This window comes from Corvus brachyrhynchos, unplaced genomic scaffold, assembly GCF_000691975.1.
Source record: "Corvus brachyrhynchos isolate BGI_N302 unplaced genomic scaffold, ASM69197v1 scaffold80, whole genome shotgun sequence".
Classification (NCBI taxonomy): Eukaryota; Metazoa; Chordata; class Aves; order Passeriformes; family Corvidae; genus Corvus; species Corvus brachyrhynchos.
In genome coordinates this window covers 125291-146285 of record NW_008236769.1, presented here as the reverse complement: position 1 = coordinate 146285, position 20995 = coordinate 125291, and the positions used below count along the sequence as shown (strand labels likewise).

General features: G+C 33.9%; 1 long non-coding RNA gene across 1 annotated transcript; it reads left to right on the top strand.

The window, feature by feature from the left end:
• The first annotated feature begins 6882 nt into the window (after window positions 1–6882).
• On the top strand, window positions 6883–20705 carry LOC108445017. Its single transcript, XR_001859744.1, has 3 exons — window positions 6883–6893; window positions 8061–8064; window positions 19853–20705. It is a non-coding gene; the product is annotated as an uncharacterized LOC108445017 (long non-coding RNA).
• The last annotated feature ends 290 nt before the right edge of the window (window positions 20706–20995 follow it).

The following is a 20995-nucleotide window of genomic DNA, read 5'->3' as shown; positions in this document are numbered from 1 at the left end:
TAAAAATATCCTGGTTTCAGATGGGACAAAGTTCATTTTCTTCGGAATAGCTGGTACAGGGCTGTGTTTTGGATTCATTATGAGAATAATGTAGGTAACACACTGATGGTTTAGTTGTTGCTAAGTAGTGCTTATCATCTGTCAGTGAGGAGGTGCACAAAAAGCTGGGAGGGAGCATGGCCAGCTCCTGGACAGCGAACCTGAACTGACCAAAGGGGTATTCCATAACACAGAGTGTCGTGCCCAGTATATAAACTGAGGGAGTTCCTTGGAAGGGGGACTGATCCCTGTTGGGGATAGGCTGGACATCACTCTGTGGATAGTGAACAATTGCACTGTGCATCACTTGTTTACCTTGGGTCCTGTTACTGCCTCACCCTCTCCTTATTAATATTATTAACTTATTAGTAGTAACATTTTTTTTCAGTGAGTAAATTGCTCTTACCTCAACCCACCTTTTATTTCTGATTCTCCTTCTCACTGACAGGGAGGAAGTGAGAGGCTGCATAGTACTTCATTGATACTTCAGGTTAAATCATGATAAAAAATAAATTTGATTTCTCTTGATTAATGAAAATAATAGTAAAAAAAATTAAACTTTGATTTATGATATCTTTTGAACTTCATTATCCCTAACTGATGTACCTAATTTCAGAAAATAGTGCTATCACTGGATTAAAAAATTTATTGTTCCTTTACCTATCAGCTAATTATATGCATTTCCATCTAAAATAAGTAATCTCTGCAGGAAATAAAAGCATACGATTACCTTGTCTCTCTTGTCTTTTTCTAAAGTTGTTCCTATGGAAAATGCAAATTTTTTTTTTCTTTCATGATTTCCAAATCCTAAAATCTGCTTACCTTAAATAATTGGGGAAAAAATAGAACTTAATTCCAGACCTCAAACCTGTAAGAACTTAGTACAGGAATCCCAGTTCTATGTGTAGTTGCACACCAAAAAACTTTATCATAGGATGCTTTTATTTACTTCCTCATGCCTTGAAAATGTTGAATTAACTTCCTTGAATTTAAGATCAAATGTTGAATAGTCTGAGAATCTTCTAATAACTTTCTGCAGAGTTTGAACTTGAATATATAATAAGAGGATGAATTAAAAAAAAATGAATAAATATAATTTTTGTAGATCCATCACATTTCCTGATATTCCATTCTCCTGACTGCAGCTCTTGTCCTGCAGACATTACTATTAACAAACATGTGAGAGCTAGGTACTAAAAGCAAACTACCATCAGTATTTCTCTGCATCATTAAACATAAAGAATGTTAACTAAGAAAATCAGTGTAGAACCCAATTAATTACAAAAGAAGGAACAGCAGGGGAAAAAAAAGAGTTTTCAAATGTGCTCAATAGCCTCATCTCAAGCATTTGTATATGCACCCCAAAAAGCAAAGTGATATAATCTGTAATGCAAATATTAAATGAAACAGAACTTTAACTAGATAGCATCTGTCTTTTAAAAAGTTTTCTCCTGACAGTTTAGACAGTAATATCCTCCATTCACTTTAAAAGATTACATCAGTTAATGGAAAAAAAAATTAAACTGAGCAAAAATCCACAAAAAACACCACGCAGAAATACATGTCCAGACAGATCCAGGTATTTTTTGTGGTTGTAGACTATAACAGTATATCTGAACTTGTTTACATACTATGTATTGAAGAAAATTTAACAGAGTTTTTAGCATATAATTGAAATTTGCATGAAAATTTTAATTAAAATGAAAATCAACTTCACAGATTTTTTTACACAATCATTGAAGTTTGGTTTCATTTCATCCATCTAAAAGAGCAATCTAAGGTCTAGCTCGTTAGATTTAAATGTAACCTTTCCATCCAACCCAAAGAAAAAAATTAAAATACTTATCTTTGAGAACTTTGAAAAATGCCTATTTCTCCTCATGAGTGATGCAGAAAAAAAGATGAAGTTAAACCATTTAGGTTTTCATCATCAAAAATTGGATGAGATCAAACTACTTCCAGTGGCTTTATTAGCATACACTGAGATATGAATTTAAAAATCATCTTAGTAGATGACTGTTAAGAAAGAAAGAATGGTGTTAAATGAAAAAAAGGAAGAAAAATTGTTAACACAGACTATGAAGATATGACTATCACAGTTATTGACAAGCTATAAGTAATAAAGATATTTTACTAATATAGAATATAGCCCTGTTCAAGTTAAAAACCCAGTAAAATTATTGTTAAGTCAGTTGAAGAGTTTTATGATTCAGACATGAAGAGTGAGGACAAAATTTTATGCATTTTTTGTAGGTTTGCAGCAAGATTGCAATCACCATGGTAACACTTCTCATATTAAAAATGTAGGATAATAGATTTTGACTAGTTGCTCATCTGCATCTTAATTTTATGAGACAAAAAAAGATACTGTTTCAATTTGTTGATGATTATACGATCACATTTTTGTCTTTATTAATAGTTAATGAATTAATATATTTTGCATAAATATGTGGGACCTTGAAGATTAAAATCTTACAAATGGTGTGACTGAACTGCATTATAAAACAACAGAAATAAACCAAGTCCTAATAGCTTTCTTTATTATCTAAACACTCCTGATCCTTAAAAGTCCATTAGTGAACATGTTGGGTTTTTTTTTTTTGCCAACAACTAACACTATTTACAAAGAAATCATGCCTACTATTCATCTATTCTAGTCTGACCAATTTACTTATGTGGAGTAGTGTTGCATTAATTTCAGACGAAACCACTCAGCTTTGTAAACAAGGCTATCAGGATATTTGTATTTTCCACTGAGTCAATTCATGTTTAATCACCAGTGCAATGCCCATTGTATTCTCATGACTGAGACATCATATGATTCCTGTTAGTCCTCCTGGCTCTGTTCCTTTCCTAGCCTTTGTTATGGCATTGAAATTTGGTCATTCAAATGACCGAAACATTGTCTTGATTCCAGCTGGTTGCTGCTTATGTGACGACAGTGACCACACAGTTATCTTAGTTATTCCATTCTATGTAACATGCTTTTGTTCACTGATAATAGCATTCACATTTCATTTATTTAAATATTTTTTCTATATTATTTGTGCTTAAAAATGAAACTGTGGTTGTCACTCAGAAATAAAGATCAAACAATAACATTGTTTGAAAATCCATTTTATAAATTGGCAGCTTTAAATAAAAAGCTTGAATATGCTACCAGATTTCATGTGAGTTATAAACTTTATTACATTTTAGAATTCAAGCCTACACATCATTGTTTCCTAGCATTAAGATGTTTCCCAGACTATGAATCTAAATTAAGCAATGGAACTTTGCCAAAGTCCTGTTAAAACCTAGGCATGATCATGGAACCATGAGAATGGTTTGGGTTGGAAGAGACCTTAAAGATCTAGTTCCAACCCTCTGCCATGAGCAGGACACCTTCTGCTGTTTTACAGTCATTTAATTTTTTTTTTTTTTTATTAGTTTCCTAAACTTTCTAGCCCATGCTACTGTATTTTTTGTACTGTATAGTAAGATTTAGTAGCTATTATAGCATGAGATAGGAGTGAAAGACCCAGGGGGATCCCTTTCTGTAGTGTCCTTCAGTATTATTACAGACAAGCACAGAGAGCCCAGTTCTTATTGTAATGGGCCCTATAAAGGACTCAAGGTAAAGATAAGTTCTAACAAATTATTAATAATCATAGATGAAGTTAGATACAGCGTGGAAACTAAATCAAGACATAAAGATAGGTATAGACTTTAATGACTAGAACTATATAGAAGCTCTATACTTTCAGATGCTGATAAATTGAAAATATGGCTTTTGAAGGAAGAGTTAGAGACCATGGATTGATAGCTGTTACTGTGTTGTGAGTTGAATAGAGGAAAGAAACATAAAATTAATTACATATGCTTTACTGATTATAAATTAACTGTTAACTTGCTTAGAGGACACAAATATGACACAGCTAATTGATCATTTAAGTAAAGACAAAACTCCCAGTTTAGTAGTTCATATGTCTAAAGCAACAGTACCATTTTGAGAACGAATAAGCAACCATTTCCAAAAGTAAATATGAAAGGTTCATTTTCTGTTTCAGTGGCAAACTTTTTTTCTTTTTAAAATTGTGAGCTATCTTGGGCAAAATACATGACTGTTGAAATGAGAACATGATCCCTCAATACCTGCTGTTTCCCTGTCTTGTAGTTCTAGTAGGAAACCAAGTGGTTTTTGTTTTTTAATTAATAAACTGTATCTTATACATATACCTACTAATCTCCCTGTGACTGGTGCATAACAAGAGCCGTCCTCACTTACCTGACATTCTTGGAGTGTGTTTCTAACACTGTTTTCAGTGTTTGACTAGGAGACAAGTTACTGGTTGTATATCAAGAAAGGAATGAGTATAGATAAATGGTGACAAATACAGTGTCCCACATCACTAACTGATTACAACATGAAGTGCCAAAGGGATTTATGAGATATCAAAATTATTTCTACCATAAATCCTAACAAATACTGGAAAAAACATAAGATGATTCATCAGAGAATGAATACGTTCATTACTTACTCTAGCTAATGTCAGATTAATTTTTCTTTTTTTTTCCTAACTTGTGGTAAGGCCAGGTCTGATTGTGGGGGATTGATTGACATATCAATCAGTTCAAGGAACAAATCAGTTTGAAATTTATTAAGTGCAACGTCAAATAAATTATTATTTAAGATTAAAATTTCCCACAATGAGATGATTCTCACTGGTTTAGGAAGACTGAAGAAGGACCAACAGGGCAGCCCTGGATCCACAGTGGTGACTATCTTCTGCTTGACCTCTTCCCTCTCTCTCTCCTCCCACCTCTCTCTCTCCCTCTCCTCTTTTCTCTTTCTTTCTATCTCTCTGCCTCACATTTACCAGTAAATAAAATCTATATTGTTGACTTCCACATATGATCTTGTTTGCACCCTGATTCAGGCAGAGGCATCTCTCTCTAATAGGATCATAACCATCTGTAACTCAGTTTTGGTTAGACAGTTTTTCTGATCTTCTTTTTTTGCATTCATGTGTTGAAAAATACTTTAAAAAATTCCTATTTTGTTTGCACTACTCCATGAAAGTTCCATTCTTATTGCAACAGTGCCAAAGAAAATACAAAACTAAATGTTTGATTTTGATTCTGAGAAAACAATGGATAGATGAATAACATTACAAAATTCAATACATCAAATAAAATTATTATTAACATCGAAAATTTGGAACATTTTGTAAAAAATAAAATGTTATTCATGACCTGTTATAAGTTGTGTGAAATGATATCTAGGAAACTGTGGGTAGGAAACAGTCATAGCAGTGAAATAGTGACAGTAGTTCTTCAAAATAAAGAATAAGAAAAAATATTCCTGTCATAACAGAACCAGTATTACTGAGGTAAATGTTCGTAGAAACACTTAAGTAAAAGAAATAAAATCCTAACTAATTAAAACATGTGAAAAAAACCTGTAAAATTGGAAACAGATGGTATGAAGGGAGAAGGAAATCAGAAGGAAGAAAAATTAAGAGATCAGTAAGGTTGAAAAAACATAAACACATACATTGGTTCTCATGTGTTCTTTCTTTTTCCATTTTATAAAGGTGACTGCCATTTTTAAGCCATCACAAATTCACAATTAACCAGGGCACAAATGTGTAGACAACGGGTTAAAAATAACTCACTTCTCCATACGATTCAGCCATATACACCTACAGTAGCAAAGTTAAAAGATGGATGTCTGAATGTAAGAAGGGAAGTGGGTGGTGAGAAAATAGAAAAGGAAGAGAGCTGATGCTGAGCAAGATCAGGATGCACGATTCTTGGTAAAAGTAGCATCAGTGGGAAAAGTGAAGTTTGCTGGAGGCAGATTTTAATAGTTTCTTGTGGAGCTAAAGAAATTGACAGATCGGCACATCTGAAGACTTACATGAGGAGCTATGTAGTCTGAGATGCTTTATATGTTCTAATATACACACAAATATTTTTGTTGTGAAGTATATTACTGCCTCAAATATTCTGTGCTGAAGTATTTCCAGCTTATTTGTCAGAGCTGTGTAATCATTTTGGCAAATAGCAGAGCTCAGTCTCTAATGATGACAGCAATCTGTCATCATTAGGATTTCACAGTGTGGAAGAATATACTTTACAATCTGTTTTTCTCTATCGCTACACATTCTCTATTTTACTCTACAGAACTTTCTTTGGCACCATCCATTCGCAGTTAAAAACTGTGTGCAAAAAAAAAAAAAATGTTCCTGTTAAAAAGTTAATTACAGCACCTCAAAAACAGACATAAAATAAAAAGAAAAACCCAAAACCTCTGTCCGTTCACATTCCTTCATTCCTTCATTCTTGGAATTAACAGTTTAAAACAGAAGATTTATTGAAAAACTAATAATGACTGTTTATGAAAACTATTAGGATATCCTAGCTGCAGCTGAAGCCATCTCATTGACAGCACTGTTACTCTGATATATATATATAGATAGATATATATATATATGGATTTTCTCCTGTTTTGACTGTTTCTTCTGAAAATGTACTTACAGATATTTACAGAATTACAAAAGCTAGAGGGAAAATAAATCACAGAAGAACTGTTTTAAGAGTACTGTGGTAAAAATTCTTCTGCAAGCTTTGTAAGAGAATAAATAAAAAGAAAATGTTAATGAAAATTATAGTCTGATTTACTCTTTTCTAAGGTGTGGTATTTTCTGCATACAATTCTCTTTTTTTGTGTTTTTCTTTATATGAAATTATAAATTTGTCAGGGGAGACCTAATTGCAGTCTTCAGCATCCTCATGAGGGAAAGTAGGGGGACAGGCACTGATCTCTTCGCTCTCATGATCAGTGACAGGACTCAAGGCAATGGCCTGAAGTTGTGTCAGGGGAGGTTTAGGTTGGATATCAGGAAAAGGTTTTTCACTCACAGAGTGGCTGAGCACTGGGACAGGCTCCCCAGGGCAATGGTCAAAGCACCAAGTCTGACACTGTTCCAGAAGCATTTAGACAACTCTCAGGCACATGGTGTGATCTTTGGGGCGTCCTGTGCAGGCACAGGAGTCAGACTCAATGATCCTGATGAATCCCTTTCAACTCAGCATATTCTAGGATCCTATGGCTGTTCTTATTAATGCTATGTTTTATCACAGGTAGGTGTTGAACCTGAAATATGTAGTGACACTTATACTGATGGGAGGATTTTTCAGTCTTTGTTCTATTTTATTTTAATGGATAATACAAAATACTTGTCTTCATATGTGCAATGAAAATTCTGGAAATAGTGAGATGGATCCGTGTTTCTTTTAACTCTGTCATAACAAGCAGGAAGAACTACTTTACCACAGTACTTGTTAGTAAGCATGGGGAGAAACTAACCCAAAATGCAACATTGTGTTAATATAGATTTTAAGATTTTTAATACTCCCTAAGTAAGCAAGTTGGCAGCCACAGGACTTCTTCTTCACAATTTTCCTCACAAGCTTACGGTGAAAATCTTAGACAATGGAATATTTTCCCATCAAAATACTTCCAAACAGTAGGCAAGACTTGAATTGAGCTTGAAAGTCTGAAATACATCTACAAGCATAACTTTAAATTTGCATACCTTTATAAAAGTTATGGTTTCAGTATTCTTAAAAGGTATTTTTTCTTTCAGAGGCAGGCTACAAATACTCTAGGGAGCAACTTTTCCACAAGAAATATGCATGTTGTTTAACATGATTAGGATTTTCCTGTAAAATGAGATATTTTGGGTAAATCAGCTCACTTCCTCATAAACCAAAACCTCAGGAAGAAATAAATTTTAACCCAAGTAAATGTTTCAACCACAGAACAGAAGTATGTTTTCTTGTTCTCTTTAAAGAGTGCTAAAAGATTAGTCCAGTGAATATAGCAATGAATGTAGGAAACTCATTTCCACTGATATTCTGAGTTAGACAACCAGGAAAACCATAATCTTTAACAATTCTCAAACCTTGCTTCAGAAAACATATAGGTAGACTAACTTGTCTATAGTTCATCTAAAATCATCTGCTTTTTGAAGCAAGGTGTTTACTATGTTCTCCTGGAAAACATAAAAACACTGTTTTTTGTTCAACTCTCTTCTTTATGTTCTTACTTAGTAAAGAACTAGCAACAAATACATCATTGATTCCATATTCCATAGCCAACAAACCTTATTTAGTCAGCATGAAAGATCTTTTCCATTAAGGAAAAAAAAAGTATTTAATGAAAGAAAATTTGTTTGTCTTATCAGGTTTTCATTAATTAGTAGACTTCCAGGAGATGCAAGTTTATTTTCTCTGTGTCTGAAAACATCATCATTTATCTCCCAAAACACTGGTCTAACTATCTAGTTAGCTAGTTTACAGACTACTTTCCACAAATTAGTGAACTATTTGACTAGTCATACTGAAAGTATAAAAAAAGTAGGTTAGGGTGCTTGTTAAGGGAGGAAAGTCCTGAGATTAGTCACTGTTATCAACATTAGTTATAAAATATGGAAATAGTCCAGGCAACACTTTTAGCATGGAGATAAGAAAAGCTTTCATCCAAAAAGACCCCTCCTGTAGTCTGAAAACTTATGTATGGAATAACTTATGGCAAGAAAAAGGAAGTGATTTTTCATCTCTTAATGTCATGAAAAGGACCTAAATTGCCTGTAAGTGGGAGATATGATGGCCAGCAATGATTGCAGGCATCTGTCTTCAGACTATATACTAATGATTCTGTTACTCCGAGAAAAACATGCAAATTCTTATTTCATGCAACATGTTCTCATCTGCCATATTAACTAGCCATATGTACATTTTTGTGTTTGAATCAAAGCACCTAGAGACTTAATTCTCTGGTTACAGCTAGTGTTTAATGTAGCCTCTAGGGGTGTGTGATTATGGGTGGGGTTGACCCTGGCTGCATGCCAGGTGCCCACCAAAGCTGCTCCATCACTCCCCTTCCCAGATGGACGTGGGAGAGAAAATATAATGAAAGGCTTGTGGGTTGAGGTAAGGACAGGGAGAGATCACTCACTGGTTACCATCACGAGCAAAACAAATTCAGCTTGGGGAAATTAGTTCAATTTATTAAGGATAAAATTGAGGTAGGATAACATTAAATAAAAACTAAATCTTGAACCTTCTCCATCACCCCTCCCTTCTTCCTAGGCTCAACTTCACTCCAAATTTGCCTACCTCTTCCCCTGCAGAGGCACAGGAAGATGAAGCTGCAGTCAGATCATTGCATATTGTTTCTGCCACTCTTGCCTCCCTGCTCTCCTCCCCTGCTCCAGCATTGGATTCCTCCCATGAGGTGCAGTCTTTCAGAAACATGCTGCTCCAGCATGACCCGCCCTGCAGGGTTACAAATCCTGCCAGCAAAACTGCTCCATTGTGGGCATCCCAGTGGGTCACAGCCTCCCTTGGGCATCCACCTACTCCTCTGTGCAGTCCTCCATGGCTTCGGGTGGATCTTTGCTCTGTGGTGAACCTATCTTGGGAGGTCAGGGGACAGCCTGCCCCACTATGGTCTTCACCATGGGCTGCAGGGCAGTCTCTTCTCCAACACCTGCAGCACCTCCTCCTCCTTCTTCATTGACCTTGGTGTCTGCAGGTCTGTTTCTCTCACATATTCACACTCCGCTCTCCAGCTGAAATAGTGCATTTTTTTTCCCTCTTAAGTTTGTTATACCAGAGGCACTAACTCCATCACTGATGGGCTTTGCCTAGACCAGATGTAGGTCTATCATGGAATTGTCTGGCATTGGCTCTGTTGGTCGCGGGATAAGATTCTGGCATTTTCGCAGAAAACACACCCCTGTAGCCACCCTCCACACACCACTACCAAAATCTTGACATGCAAACCAACCCAAACTAACTATTCTATCCCAATCAGTTAAAAGAACAAAAACAAAAAAACCAAAACAAAAAACCCAAACAAACCCAAAACCAAGCAAACCTATAAAAAAAATAAAATTAATATATTTAAAAAATTGGTAAGATTAGATTTCTTAGGGATTGCAAGCTTGTCAGCATGCATTCAGTTATATTATCTTCAAAATCAGAAGTTCTGAGATTTATTGATGGAATGTTTCCTTTACCAGTTGTGATTGGGCCTAGGAATGAGCAAAATGTCAGACTGGACAACCCCCAGAACAATATGGAACACAACCACAAGAATCTAAAACCAGATAGTCAGGTTGTTAAGTTTAAACCTGTCTTAATTCAGTACTTCTCTTTGGACTGCAGTATTATATTTAGTTGTTGAAGTTCCAATAACAGCCTGGTACCAGCAGTAGCTGGGAGTCCAGTAGTCCCATCAGAGAGGACAGCCAGCAAAGTGCCTAGACTTGACCAGAGGGACTGCATTGAAATAACTATGAATGACTCCTGATGCAAAAGATTACACAAGTATTTGTAGCCTATTTATACTAGATACCATTCATATAATAGAAACCCAAGAAGCATCATAGGGTGCTCAGAAAATGGGATTTAAATGAGTGACAAATGCTCTCAAAGTCAGATGGGGCCAGGGAGGACTGAGAGCATGAGTAATTAAGTTAGTAGCTACAGGTGGTTGCCACTGAGAATTAATTTCCCTCTTCATTAAGCTCCTTATACACAGAGCCAAGGGAACTAAGATGGCATGATCCTCAATGAAGCAGGAAATTGAGTAATCCTAGTCAGTCTTCTTCTAAATAAACCCTTCTATTGGGAACTGGCTGCATAAGTAAAGTGACTAGTTCACTTTCCTCGTGCCTCAGCCTTTTCCTGCTTAATATCTTTAAGACTAGAGGCCAATATCTTGTAAACAAAATTTTTAAAAAGTAAAGAGGATTAGGATAATATAGCATCAATGAAAGAGATGTCAAAACCCCCCACAAAACGGCTCAATTAAAAAGTGTTCAGGTTAGGGTCACAGATATCCTACTTTTCAAGGTAATATTTAAGGGCACTATCAGAAAGACATTCTGGCAATAATACTCTTATAAGAGGACAGTTCTCTACTGGGGAAAGTATGTCTCATAAAGAAATGCTTTCAAGAAAGAAATGGAATTTATGGTGGGTACTAGTTTAGTCTGCTATTACACTGCTACAGTACTAGCATGTTACAGTGTTCCTTTATGTCTGGCAAACCTGGTATTGCTTAGTTTTTAACAGAAAGTTTTCTTGAAAGTTTATAAATATTTTAAAAAAGACAAGATGTTCAGCTAATAACACAGCTGAAGGCTATCAAAATAAAAGTTGCCCTTTCAAAAAAGAGAATCAAAACCAGTGATTCTGGGTGCTGAGAAAATCTGCTAATCACAGAGTAATTTACAGTAAAAGATGCAGAAGTGCACTATTTAAAAAAAAAAACCAACAAACTTTTATGAATTGTCAGTTTCTGATTGTCCTCAGTTCACTCAACTCCCCAGAGAGCTAAGAAAATTCCTCAAAGTGTGAAAGAATTAGGTGCCAAAGATTTGTGTTCTCTCTGACAATCTGAACTTCAGTTGATATTACTATTGATTTCAGTATCTCAGAGACACGGCAGGGACTTCTGGAGCACTGGGGATGGGTCAGCATAGATCTGCAGTGAAACATACTTAACCATCTGGCCTACCTTCTGGAAATCTCTTCCCTGGCCTGGCATGGGCTGAATAAATATCTTCATTTATATTAATTTCCATAATGACTTAGAATGTCGACAGTGAATACTCATTATTTTCCCTCTATATGACCCAGCAAACACAACCCCCTAAAAGCATATACAGTTCATCTTTTCTATTTTAATTTTTCTCCTAAATAATGTCCCTGTAATTGGCAGCAATCACTTCTGGATTTAATTATTTAATATTTTTAGAGTGTTAACTACCCACTCTGGTCAACATGCTCCAGATTTTTAAAAAAAATACATATCAGAGCTTCAATACAAGTTATAAATAAAGTCCAAATATGTAAACCAAAAAAGTTCCCATTTGTCACACTGTTGACATAACTTCAGCTGCAGACCTAAATAAAAATATTTTTTAAAATTCTGTAATATGTACACCTCCTCAAAAAAACCCACAATACCACCAAACAAAAGCAATGAAGAATCCTGAATTTTACAATCCCTATTTATTTTCTTCTCAATGGATTGTCATTAGGTTGTGAAGAAAAATCTATCACTTTTTTTGGCTTAGTTTTTGCAAGGTAAATGATAAACTCCTGTCAATATACTAAGCTTAGCCCTCTAGCTGAAGAAAACAGATGTCTGTGTTTTGGTTTAGTAATAGTAGTCTCAAATTCAGTGCTCCCACCTAATCCATGTGCTGCTTGCTCACTCCCTCCTCTCCCTCTGTCCCTCTCCCTAGAGAGGAGAATTGGAGACACAAAAGGCAAAGCTCACAGGGTGAGATAGAACAATTTACTGGAAAGAGGAATGAGATAAGAAAACAAACAGTAACAGCAACAATACTAATGACACAGGGTACAAGAAAGAGGCAAATGATTCACACAGAAACAACAATACCCAAGTGCTCCCTCTGCTACCCTCCAATAAATGGGAAGAGACTCCCTTCCCCCTGCTTCGGCAATGTGAGGTGGTTTGCCAACTACTGCAAAAATTAACCCTCTTCTGGCCAGAACCAGGATACTTTAAAAAGAATTTCACAGGTGGGGTTTCCTGAAGTCAAAAGAGAAAAAAATTGCTTATATCATATGTTTCTGTGCAAGATTTTAAAACATGTTTTGTAACACTTCATATTTAAGAAATTGCAATGCTATTATTGACTGAACTCACTGATACCCTTTATTTATTGTACTTCTACAGCAAAATTAACAGTACGGATAAGAAATAGTATTCTAATGTTAAATATTAACAAAAGCAACAATAGTGTGAAGTGTCTTCCAAATAACTTCTTACCTCATAGATATTTGAATGTTGGTCACATGTTACCAAAACAGGTAAAATAAAACTCCTTAACATCAGTGTAGCATTAAGAAGCAGGCACTCTCATTCGGTGCTGGAAGCATGGGGAATATTTTCAAGCCTATCGTGCATATCAAGTATTGAAAAGTTCATGTTTATGTACTATATCTTATATAGATATTCATTGGTTTTCCTGAAAAACACATACAGATGATAATCATTTCCCCAAAATTATTAACATATTTTCCCTACCACTGACGCATGCAACCCCTCTCCTGGGTGTTCCTCTGGTGGTCCTTGGTTGTCAACCCCAAAGTTATACCTGACAGCTTGATGAACTCAGTGTTACTTCCCAAATGTGGAAGTGAGTTGACATTACTAGACTGGTTCATTATTTTGCACCCTCTTCTTGGTCGACATTTAACATAGTTTTGCAGAATAAGCACTGTGAGGTTCCACAGGCTCATGGTTTCTCAGAATAAGCATTGTATTTTTCCACCAGCTGAGCAAAATAGTTCCTCTGGCAACAACAGAGGTTGTTTTCCTTGGCAAAGAAGAGATTCTGGGAACTGATAGGAGGTAGTTGTTGCAAATGCCCTAACTTCATGATGAAGATTATGGTATTATGATTGTCACCTAACACAGTAGTCACCACTTCTTGCCTAGACCTAAAGCACACATGAAACAGAAAAATTAGAAAAACCTCTGTACTCAATATAATTCAATTCAAATTCCAATAACTATTTTTTGATTTTTTAAAAAAATTATTTTCAGTTTTAGGAAATTGTTTTTCTTAGCTCCATTATATAATTATATGATAATATAATGCAGAAAGCTAACTACAATTTGTAGAACAAAGAGAAATCCTGTAGGAAAGCCCCAGCAGCAGTAAAAGTTAAATTTAGGTCATACGATTTTGATTTTTTAATTTCTGCCTACGACTTTAGTAACATCAAGATGCACATCTAGATACACACAAACAAACATATATACATAGATATAGGCATGTATATGTATACATATATTTTTGTTTCTACATTTTGAAAGGAAAGGCAATGATATTTATTCTTTCATGAATGGAGATTGATTCCCTGTCTAATTTAAAGAAGGCCTTGCTAATAACAATAGTTCTGTTAGTTTTTTTCCACTAAAATAACATAAAAATTTGAAGAACATGATGAGTTGCAAAAATAACATTTAAATATCCATTAATATTAAACAATGAAGTTATACAAGTTTGTTTTTTTTTTTTAAAGACAGTCAATCAACACAACCCACAAACGAGAGGAAGGGAAGGGGAAAAAGCAGCTAGAACAGATATTAAGAAAAGAAGGAAGAAAAGAGAGAAAACCCTGGACAGCTAACCACTGTTCTGAAACTAAAGGTTAAAAGTAAATCTAATATACACAAATTCTGTCTGGTTTCACTCTCATAGTTGTTAAATTCTCATAGATGTCACAGGGGTGAATACTTTACGTTCCATAATCTAGAGCTTCTAAAAGGCACTGGAGGTGTATTTGGTAGGCTACTTGCTAGGCAGAAAATTTAAATTCAGAAAGTTTCTTTAAAATTTCCACCAAATATGCAAAACTGGAGAAAAGAAAGCTTTATGAAAGAACTCTCACAGATTTTCTAATCTAAGTCACTTCTTAATCTAAGTCACTTCTAAGTACCTTCTACTCATTTAATGTTATAAGCCAGAGAATCTTTGTCATGAATAACAACAACTCTTTGCCAAACCTTTTAGGTAATTGAGTTTTTGACTAATTCCACTGACTAAAATTTCTCTTAGTATCTCAGCCAAGTGTAGCCTTTTCAGCTTTGTTCCTGTTGTGCCTTTTTTCCTTTGATGTTTCTCATCACAAATTTGTATAGATGGGTATATTTTACCTTAATAGCATTAGATTATGCTTTTTTTCTAGGATTTATAAAAACAAAAATTATAATATATAATGAGAAAAGTTTTTAGGTAAGCAATCAATTAGAGAGTCACTATTCTTTGTATATTTTATACCATACAGGGAATCTATCATATTGTCCCATGCAATCACAGTGTCAGCCAATACTCATGTATTAGTTATTTGATATTGTGGCACATTGATATGCAAGAAAGTGAAACAATATAGCAGCTTTTACAGAGTGATCAGCAAATACTAACTCTGAAAGCTGAAACACTAAATTACCATATTTCTGAATGTAATCTTTATAGTATTTTAAGTGGATATTCTAGCAACAAAAAACATGCTTAGCGGTTATAACAAAACTAAATTTGTCTTAATATGAAGTATCTGAAAGATAACATTATGAAGGTATACACAGCCGTTTTTCAAGTAAAAATGTGTCGATTTAAAAAGTTAGTTCTGAACAAAATTCAGAAATAAAATTGTCATAAGATGAATAATGCACATAATATTACAGTGCTTAAAGCTCAGCAGAATTTACTCTTCAAATTTTGCAGTCTATTATCTTTTCATTAAAACTTAAATGGGATGTTTTAGTAGCAAAATAAGAGTAGATTGCCAAATAAGATCAAAGATTATAGCAAACATAATATTTCTATGTGCTTTAATCTTGAAAATCTATTTCAAAATTTAAGTTAACTATTTTCATTGTTCAAAAAATGGCAATGACATTCTTAATTTTATTAAAAGTAGGGTTTTTTTAATTTTGGGAGAGAGATGATACTGGACAGTTTAATTTTTCAGAAAAAATGCTGTTTATTTTGTTGACTATTAGTCTCAAAAATATGTAAAACATTTTTCCTTCCTGTTCACATGCAGAAACTGTAAATTTTTACCAGGAATTTTATTATCTTGTAGGGTAAGTTTTAGACTGGACTTCCAGACTCTAAGTGCCTCAATACAAATCATATGTTATTATTATTTTTCAACAAATGTCCTCTCTTTATACGGTAATTTCAAAATAAACAGTTTATGTTATGCAGGTGATTCAAATAAGGTTGACAAATAGAGTTTTATTTTAACTGTACGAACAAGACATTCCCATATTTTTGATCTCTCCTTAATGGAAACCTGCATGTCTGACTAAACAAATTGAAATCAATGGAAACATTTTTAGCTATTTCAATTTATACTAAAACCAGTATTTTGAATACACTAAATTATCTGGCATAGAATATTAGCAATGGGAATAGGAAAAAAACCCTATATACTTGAGCATATTAAAATGTGGAGAAAAGGTATTTGTGCCTTCAAGAGTGACTAAAAACTCTGTCTCACTGATCAATATCCAAAGGGCTTTCTTTCTCTTCTGATAGTAGTTACTGATGTTAGGTTTGATACATTTGATACTAGAGTTTGTTTGAAAGCAGGATCCTGGATGACCTGTAAGCAGTACAGATATTTTTAAGCACAGGTTTTATTTAGATTACATTGCAAGTAGCTCACATGACATTATACTTCATCACTGGTGTAGGTAAGCTAAGAATTGCTTTTTATGTAAGTACTTTATCCAGGAATCCAAAGTTGCTGTGATAATTTGTTTATTTTTCTTTCTCAAATTTTTAAAATATATTCACTAACAAAAATGATCTTTTGGATGTAAAGAATATTAGGTCTGCACTTTAGTCATTCTGACATCTATTTAATACGCAAGCTAACAGTACTTGAATTCATGTGTTCTGGAATATTATGGTATCTCATTAGAATGACCAGCTAACTCATTTAGACATCACTTTCTCCCCAAAAACTGGTTTGAATAGTAAAAAACCAGTTTAAATGCATATATCAAATGATTAAGGATAACTCCAGAGGAAGTAAGAAGTACTGGTTAGATGATATCTACTGGCACTAATGTAGGAGGATGCAGTTTCATATGATATCTTTGACTATTCAAAAACTGAAATAAATTCAATTTTCTTTGATTCTGGAATTTTTTGCTGCTAATCTGTATAATAAAATATTCCAGTTTTAGACAAGCACACTCACACATCTTTCTGGCTTGCAGCAACTAACTTCTCAACTGTCTTACTGCATACAAAACTAATGCTCTTATTCAAGATCATATTCGTGGTTTCATAATTCTCTTCAAGACACTTCCAGAATAAAAATGAATGTAACCTAGGAGTCTCTCATTTTTACTCAAACCCACAGAAACCCATATGTGTTTTAATAACAGCAAACTTGAGCAGAGCATTAAAGAAAGAAAGAATAAAGTATTTTAAATAAAATGTAAAGCACTGGTCATACTGACCTTCAAGAATTTGAATTTAGTTACATAGCCAGGGTGACACATTCACAGTATTATGGAACAGTCAGCAGCAAACTAATCTTATTTGTGTAGTTTAAAATATGAACAAACTGGCACAATCACAACTAAACTGACATGATTGATTGCCACATGGTTTAGAAGTTGGGTACATCCCAAGTTATGCTTAATCTATCTAATGCCATCCCAGTTTATGGGGTTTGAGGAAGATAAACAGGATTCTTTTTTTTTTATTTTCTTTTTTTACTTAAGAAAGCAGAAAGACACTCAACAGAGACATATAGGTAGAAACCCAAATGTTTGAAAAGGATGAAGAAATGTTGCAGATCTAGAAAAGGGAGGCCTTGCTGAAATTAATCAGTGATATAAACTAGGGCAAAAGAAACAAGATGATGTTCCTATATGTTACAGGTAATTTATTATGAGACATATGTCTACCTAGCTTAAATAAAGCAAAATATCAGACCTTGTCCTCTGCTAGGCTGTTGACTTCATTTAAATTTATGAATTTAAAAGCAAAAAAAATCAACAAAATTAAAAATGAAAACACTGAAAAACCTTGTTTGCAGTTTTGGTGGGAAAGGAATATTGTTTCTGATCTATCATCATTCATATTTCTGGCCAATCATGAAGATTTGAAAGCTCCTACACAGTCTCAAATAAAAACACCTCACAATTCCCTACTAAATGTTCATCTAAGTGCATTGCAGAAAACATCACAAATGAAATTTGGAACTTTTTTCCTACCTTTCAGGTCAAAGTGGTTAGGGAAGTTTTGTATATTTACTCTTTTGTTAATTGCCTAAATACAGAATTTCATCATAATGTTGAGATTTTTAATTCTGCGCATGCTTATAGCCATGCAATATCTGACAATCCACCACAGATATTTTCTTAATCTTTGTAGCTGAACTCTGGGGCTTGAGAGGAATGTCAAGCTGTCCATTCCTTTAAAGATCCTTCAGAGGCTATGAGTAACTTGGCAGTCTAGAATCACAAGTAATACTTTTATATCCAGACAATATCTGATTAACTGATCATTCTTTGCTAGTGAAGCAGAAGTCTTAAACCTTTATATATTACGATACAGATCTCTTAGACATCATACAAAATGTCTTATGAAACAATTTTCACTTACTTCTTGTAGCAATCTTTTCCTAGCTAATTCAGAAAATTCAAGTAAATAATGTAAGAAAATATCATCATCCTTTTATCAAACTGGTAAGAAATCCAGTTAAAAGTAGCATAGTAAAAACTAAAGACAATTAACTTTAGGATATATATATATATATATATATATATATATATATAACTTTAGGTGACAATAGCTTATCTTGTGCATCTATAAAACACTCTCGTGGACTACGCATCTTAATTGTCAAGAATTCTGGAGTATGTAAAATTAGAGTATTTTTTCTGATGTATCTAAGCATCTACAGATCATTTGAATCTGTTAGTGGTTGGAGGATCATAATTTCCATTGCTAATTCTTTGGCATGGCATTTGAAGCAACAGAAGGGAAATTACCATCTTATGAGGGAAAATCAGAAATATATAAACGGAAAAATAAACCCCAATATTTTGACAAAAAGAAAGACATTTCAGAAGAATTGATCAATTTGCACATTAACGGTTTCTCTTATTGTTTCTTCGTTATGCAAAAAAAGTTAACATTCTTTTATCCATTAAATTATGCAAATGACATAGTAATATTGTATTTTGAAGTCCAACATCTGAATGTAAAAATATGATAAGACAGATGTGAATAAAAGCTGTTTGAAAAGTTCTGATAAATGCTTTATATTAATTTAGTTGCATGCTGTAAGTGGTATGAAGGAAAAAAAAAGAAAATTAAACTGTGAATAGTAATAAATAAGAGTACTTACATCAGATTATGTTGTGACTAAATATACCATAAATCTGTTGCTTACATTGATTGAGCCATGAATGTCTGTTATCATAAATGAGCCCATAAAAAATACTTCACACATTAAGAGTAAATTACTCACTGATTAAACAGTTGCTACACTTTAGGCACCATTTCCTTCACTTAATTCAAATATTTCACAAATACAAATCTGCCATCAGTTTTAGAAGACAAAATGACTTCTTACATTGAGTTATCTGTGCAAAGAATTTGCCGTAGCATATAATTCAGCTTGGATCCCATTGATAAATATGCATAAGTAGGAATACTGGGCTTTCTCCTATCAAAACACAACTCTTTGTGCTTACAGAAGGCATAGTATTTAATTAAAAATACATGGTAGTCTCTGAAAATGAAACAAATAGTTTAAGAACAATTCTTCTGCTTAAACTTTTTAATGGGATTCAGCAAAAACTCAGCAGTCAGTGATACCAGAACATAGAATCACAGAACATTTTGGGTTGGAAAGGACTTCCTGAAGGCCATTTAGTCAAAGTTCATGCTCAGGGAGAATTAAATAAGGGTGGTAAATGGTGGTCAATGATTTCTCCAGTCAAGGTCTGAATACCTCAAGGATGGAGACTTTCATACCTTCACCCCTTTTTGAAATTCTCTTTTATTATTTGACCAGTCTTGATATCAAGCCCCTCAAGATTTACGCCCTTCAAGATTTGAATCAAACTTCGCAATTTTTTTTAGTTGTTAATAAGTAGCTGTAGCTGGACAGTTATGATTAAGCAATTATATTGTGAATGTTTTGTGCTTGACTAATTTTTTTTTTTTTTTTTAAGGAAAAGAGAAGACAATCCCAAGATGAATGGGCTGTCTGGACAATAGTCACCAGGAGTGAAGTCAGAAGAACTGAGCAGTACCTGGTGGAAAAGTAATTACTACAGTGGGCAATAGTGACCACTGACTCATTGATCACCTACTCAAAATCGACCTTGGACTCAGATGGAGGGAAGGACTGCACCTGTGGACTAATCAGCATGAGAAACAAGATATACAACTAGCAAATAGGTCCATAGTTCCATTTATAGAAAGAAACTTAATTTGTTCTGTAAATGAGTTTCATAGATCTCCTTCTGAATCCATATGTCCACATATGACAAATTATAGACAGTGTAGTTATTGAGTATTTTAATTTTAAATTCTGAAATTTCCACCATGCTTTTCTTAAAATACATCAAGCAGAACTATATCATAGTACATCATCAACACAAATGTTTTTGAAATGTTGTTTGGTTTGTTGAAAAATTACTATATTTGATGAATCATGCATAAACATTTTATCTCAGAAAACTTACCAAAATAAGACATGGAAAGTCTCGTCAAGGTTTTTAAAAAAGAAGTCAGAAAATTTTATTACACTATGAAAAGGAATTTGCCAATGGTTCTAAAACTGTCTTGCTATCATACAGCTATCAATTACTAAACTCACTAGAAGCCAACATAATATATTTTGAAATTTATCATTTGCTGCTTTTATACCAAGCTATAAGTAAACTGGTAAGAAACATATTTGTGACATTAGCTATATAAGTACTTTGTAAATTTTAATCTAGTTTTAATCCATGGGGCTAACAGTGCAGACAAAATTAAGGAATGAGTTCAGAAAAAAAATATAAATATGAACAATTTCAATATTTTCTGTTTGAATTTCATTGAATCCTTTTATTAGTCCTTAATTTCTAGAATCTTTGCTGAAAATAGAGAAGCCACTAGTTAACTGAGGAACAGCAAGGAAAGGAAAGGCAAAGCAAAAGAATAATTTCCTCGTAGGCCTATGAATTATCACAATATCACACTAAGAAATCATGCCATTGCAACTACCCATTTCCTAGCACTGGAAAATAAGGAAATATTTTAATGAATGTCATGTTCAGTGGAAGTAAGAAAAAAATTATTCTTTGACTTCTTCTGGTTAAAAACTA